The following is a 6,000-nucleotide window of genomic DNA, read 5'->3' on the forward strand; positions in this document are numbered from 1 at the left end:
CGATTTGAATAGTTTGGTCTTGTCATCTTAGACTATCTCGGTTAGGTCCGATCCTTGAGTAATACGATCAGATAGACTTACCGGTTCGATTCAATCGATCATGACCCAAATCATCAATCGACTATTTTAGCAGATCACAGCTGTGAATCTTGAGTAAGTTTTCCCATAATTAGATTCATCGGTATGTTGGATTTAATTTATCACCCTAGCGGTTAGCGCTTTCTCAATTATGTCCGATCCGACTAATTTTAATGGTAAATTAGATTTAATAAGCTAGATACGTTTCTTTGTGCTCAAACTTATTCTTAATTCTAGCTGTCATATGAGAATCGGCTATATAGCCGATGAATCTGCGAGGGTATCATGCTACATGGTTGATATCAACCTTATGGAACCGATGAATCTGCGAGCGTATCACGCTACATGGTTGATATCGATCTTATGGAACTATTCAGAACACCAGCCGATGAGTTCCTTGTTAATTACTTACTGATTAAATTTCTTTTACTTGTCAATTGTTGGTTAAATTGACTGACACACTAGGCCTTAGCTTATCGTGCTCCGCAAGGTTTATCACACTAAATTTTGTGGCAATATATACATATAGCATAAAATTTTAATAACATTACACTGCTAGAAAAACAGCCGTTAGTACTGGGCCGGAACCCCCCATTAGTACCAGGTAGCTGACCGGTACTGCTTGTCCGGTACTAAATAGCACCTCATTTAGTACCGGTCAAACTGCCCGATACTAAAGGGTTTCTTTAGTACCGGTCGGTAACACCGACCGGTACTAAAACCCTTTGTGCCCAAATGTTGCTTTTCATTCCTGCCTCTTTTTTTCGTTTTCATTCTTTTCTCTTTCCCACACCGTACCACCGTTCGTCACATTCAAAAAATCACATCACAATCACAAATATTACAACCATTTTTTTCTTATTTTCTTTCTTTTTCCTTTCCCACAACACCGGTCACCACAATCAAATAATCACATAATAATCACAATCACAAATTTCAGAATAATACATTTTACAATCACAAATTAAAAAAAACAGAAAAAGAATGCGACAAGCAGCGCCGCCAGGAGGGCCTGGCCCCCGCGCGCCGCCGGGAGGGCGGCCTGCCCCCGCGCGCTGCCGGAGGGCCGGTCGGACACCCGCGCGCCGCCGGAGGGCTGCCTCCACCCGCGCGCCGCCGGAGGGGCGGCCGGGCCCCCGCGCGCCGCAGGGATGGCGGCCTGCCCCCACGCGGCCGCCGCCGGAGGCCGGCCTGGAGGCCACCGCGCCCTGCAGACTGCCTGAGGAGGGGGAGGGAGGGAGAGAGAGAGGATGAGAGGACTTAGCAGGAGGAAGAAGATAGAGATAAGAAGATGTGTGGCATACTGGGTGGTGGTCGGTATTTAATAAGGACGGTGGTGGCGGTGGAGAAATTTAGTATCGGCCCGAGACACCGGCCGGTACTAAATATCGTCTTTTAGTACCGGTCGGTGTTTCGGGCCGGTACTAAAATGGCTCAGGGGACGTTTAAATTTGGAACCGGTACTAAAATGACCCGGAGCAATGTTAGTACCGGACCAAAATATGCCCGGTACTAAAGGTCACGGAGAATGAGCCATTTTCTAGTAGTGTTAGTATTTACGCTTTAGATCATAGCAGGGAAGGAAAAGACAAGAGAGAATGATTAATAGCTTTGTTGTATTTGTGAGGATAAAACAATCTCAATACATTTCTTAATTCTTATTATATATGTGTGCTACCCCTACTGTATACACAAGAATCAAATAGTGGTGTTAATTGGTGAGCTTTAGATGCACCTCCAATCCTCTTTTGTTCAAAATTTTATTCTACTTTTCCCAAATCCATATCCAATTTTGGAGAAGTAGTACAAAATTTTAAATTAAAGAAGGTTAGAGATGTAACTAAGGGTCACCAATTGACACCGCTAGAACCAATCTATAACCATACTATGTACAAATTTTCACCGAGCCACACTGGTCAACCAAACTTCACATTGTGCGCACTGGAGAAATGCTTAGCAGCTGCTACCATTTCGGCCGCTGGGTCATACCCAGGGCTCCCAGAGTCGGCCGCCTTATTAGCCGAGCCGAAGCAGACGAACCACGACGCCATGACCGACCATATACCAGAAGTGGACTTGATCTTCTTCTTCCCCATCAGCTTATGATCAGCAACCCTGCTATATCGTAGTCGACTAATGAGGAGTTCGTCTGCGTTGCTCTGAGTTCTTTGTGCTTATGATTGAGTAAGTTGTTCTGGCTGTTCCGTTTGCAGACTTTATATAGCAACTGTAACTGTGGATTGCACACTGTCACAGCTTCCTTGCTGACCAAAGTTGAAACCACAAAAATGAAGTTAGTGTGTCGACCCTGGAGGTCACTGTCTTTAGACTACAGAAAGCCTGGTCACCGGCCAGCATGCACGCATAGCAGTTTCAATGATACACGTCAGATTGTCATGCCAAAGTAGGCTGGACTACTGATTAAACATGAAAGGGCCGGGATCTTAGAGTTGCGTGTATATATAGCAACGAAGAAGGTCATAAAGTGAAGCCGACGCCATATTTCTGTGTCAGGATGATGATGGCGTAAAGTAGTATTATGTTTCTTGTATGGCTGTAGCGTACGCTTGAACACGTGTCTAACGCGTGCACGGGACCTGCGTGTCCGTCTTGGGCCAGCGATAAAGGCTGAGCCGGTGTGTCATGAGGAACTAGCCTATGTATCATTTGAAACTCTGAAACTGAGAACGGACAGGGGTTCAGGGTCGTCGCCCTCCCCGGCCGAATTCCGTGCGCTTGCGCCTGTCTCACGTCGCCGGCGATCATCGACGGCCAAGGGTCATCACAAGTGGTATCAGATTCGGTTCTCCTCGGCACCCCGCTGCTCGCTTCCTTCTTCTGTCCCCGCTCAAGTCAGTTTCGCTTTTCCGGCGAACTCGACCCGCTTCCGCCGAAAATCCTTCCAATCTCGGCGTCCCAGCCCCACCCACCGACTTCTAGTCGGCGGCGGCCACCGCCACTCGACGGTTAGCGCTCCAGCACCGTCGTCCACATAGTTCTCGCCACGCTGCTTAGGTTTAGTGTGGGGATCGATTTCTATTGCTGCGCAATTCACTACTTCTGAGTCTCAATTATGGGTGCCACGGCGGACATCCCGTCGTAGTTCGTGGGTTTCGTTGTGTGGTCGCTGTTTTCCGTCGGCTTAGCACCGCATCTCGCACCTTCCGAGGTTTTCTCAAGTCGTGTCGCGGGTGTTCTGCTTGCGGTGTGGTCACCACGGCGCCCCCTAAGCCCTCTGTGCAGACTCAGTTTGTGCTCTCGAAGATGGATGAGCGCGCAGCGCAGGAAGATGCACGTTACGAGCATCTCATGGAGAATTTGGATCTCCTGTTTGCTCAGGTCGGGACCATTGCTGAGCATCTCATGGAGAATTTGGATCTCCTGTTTGCTCAGGTCGGGACCATTGCTTCTCATCAGCAGTAGATGGCTGCCCAATTCGATATCAACACGAAGATCGTGGAACAAGTGTTGCTGGATCAGCGCACTCTGAGCCGGTAGATTGAGGCTACTGGTCAGGCGGTGGCTAATCTGACGCTGAATCGCCAACGCCCCGCAGTCCTTCTTCTGAACCTGCTTCTCCTCCGCCCCGACGCACCGTGGCCGGTACTTCTTGTTTCCCCTCCAACCACCATGCTGCTGGTTTTTCTAGGCGTTCTCAGGATGGGGACAGTCCAATTCGAGCTGTGTTACCCAAGCTATCTTTCCCGCGCTTTGATGGTTCTAACCCAACTATTTGGAAGGATAAATGTGTTGATTATTTCACTCTGTGAAATATTCCTGAGTCCTTTTGGACTACAACTGCTGTGTTACATATGGATGATAATGCTGCTAAGTGGGCCCAAGTGTATAAGCAAGAGCATGGGTTGGGTTCCTGGAGTACTTTTATTGAGGCTGTAGAGAAGAAATTTGGAGATGTTGATTATCGTGATGCCTTGAGTTCCATCTTTGATCTGCACCAGACTGCTACAGTTGAGGAGTATGTTTCTGCATTTGAGGACTTGCAATATCAACTATCAATGCACAATAGGCATCTTGGGGAAATGTTTTTTGTTACTCAGTTTATCAAAGGTTTAACTCCTGAGATCAATGCCCAATGCCCCTGCCACTTTTCAATGCATCATGAATGATGTGCTGGCACCTTTCTTAAGGAAATTTGTGATGGTCTTTTTGGATGACATATTGATCTATAGCCCTTCCTTTGATACACATGTCACTCACTTACAGCAAGTGTTGGCTAAACTCAGAGAACATCAGCTTTACATGAAGCTCAGTAAGTGTTCATTTGCCCAGCATCAAATTGAGTACTTGGGCCACATTATTTCCCAGGAAGGTGTTTCTACTGATCCCAGCAAGACTGTGGCCATGACACAATGGCCCACTCCAACTTCTGTCACTGAGCTTAGAGGTTTTCTGTGCCTCACAGGGTATTATAGAAGATTTGTGAAGCACTATGGATTGATTATTAAACCACTGGCCAAACTACTTTAGAAGAATCAGTTTGTCTGGTCTTCAACAGCTCAGCAGGCTTTTGATCACTTAAAACAAGCAATGTCATCCACCCCAGTTCTGGCCTTACCCAATTTTCAAGAAGTGTTTGAAGTGGAGACTGATGCTTTCGATGTGGGAATTGGTGCTGTGTTGATGCAGAAAGGACAACCCATAGCTTTTCTGAGTAAAGCTTTGGGAGAAACCCATAAACATCTCTCCATCTATGAAAAGGAGTTCTTAGCCCTTATTATGGCTGTAGATAAGTGGAGGCCATGCCTTCAACGCAATGAATTTGTGATTAAGACTGACCACAAGAGCTTATCATTTTTGATGGAACAGAATTTACATTCAGACTTACAGAGAAAAGCTATAACTCGACTGATGGGTTTACAATTCAAGGTGGTGTACAAAAAGGGCAAAGATAATGTAGCTGCTGATGCTTTGTCTCGAGTTGGCCATTTAGTGGCTATTCAGGCAGTCTCTATGTCTGTACCAGTTTGGGTCCACGACGTGGCTAATTCCTATGCCACTGACAGTCAAACTCAAAGCCTTTTAGCTCGTCTGACCATCCATAGTCCTGATGAGCATGGATACTCTCTGCATCAGGGTGTCATCAGATTCAAGGATAGAATCTGGGTTGGTGATAATTCTGGGTTGTAGACTAAGATCATCACTGCTCTCCACTCTAGTGCTGTAGGGGGCCATTCAGGACAGAGAGCTACTTATCAGAGAGTGAAAAGAATGTTTTATTGGAAGGGTCTTAAACAACAGGTGGAGACTTTTATTCAACAATGTGCAGTCTGCCAACATGCTAAACATCTGAATACTAAACCAACAGGGTTACTCCAACCTCTACCCATTCCACAAGGTGTATGGCAAGATCTGTCTTTGGATTTCGTGGAAGGATTGCCCAAGTCTGATGGGTTTTCTATCATTCTAGTGGTGGTGGATCGTCTGACCAAGTACGCTCATTTCTTTCCTCTCAAGCACCCTTTTTCTGCTCTAGTTGTGGCTCGGGTTCTTTATGATGGGGTGATCAAGTTGCACGGTATGCCAAAAACAATGGTTTCTGACAGAGATAAGATATTCACAAGTTTGGTTTGGACTGAGTTGTTCAAATTGGTGGGGGTCCAACTCCATTTTAGTACAGCGTACCATCCCCAAACGGACGGCCAAACTGAGCGCGTCAACCAGTGTTTGGAGATGTACTTGCGTTGTGCAGTGAGTGATGAACCAAATAAATGTCACGCCTGGCTCGGACAAGCTGAATTCTGGTACAATACGAACTTTCATACAGCCATTGGTTGCTCTCCATTCAAGGCTTTGTATGGCTACGATCCTGACTTGGGGGTTTCTCCTTCCCTGTCTTCGTCCACACAACCATCAGTGTCTGAGTTCATGACAGACCGAGTTTTGCAGTTGGGCATTTTGAAA

This window comes from Panicum virgatum, chromosome 5N (assembly GCF_016808335.1).
Source record: "Panicum virgatum strain AP13 chromosome 5N, P.virgatum_v5, whole genome shotgun sequence".
Lineage (NCBI taxonomy): Eukaryota > Viridiplantae > Streptophyta > Magnoliopsida > Poales > Poaceae > Panicum > Panicum virgatum.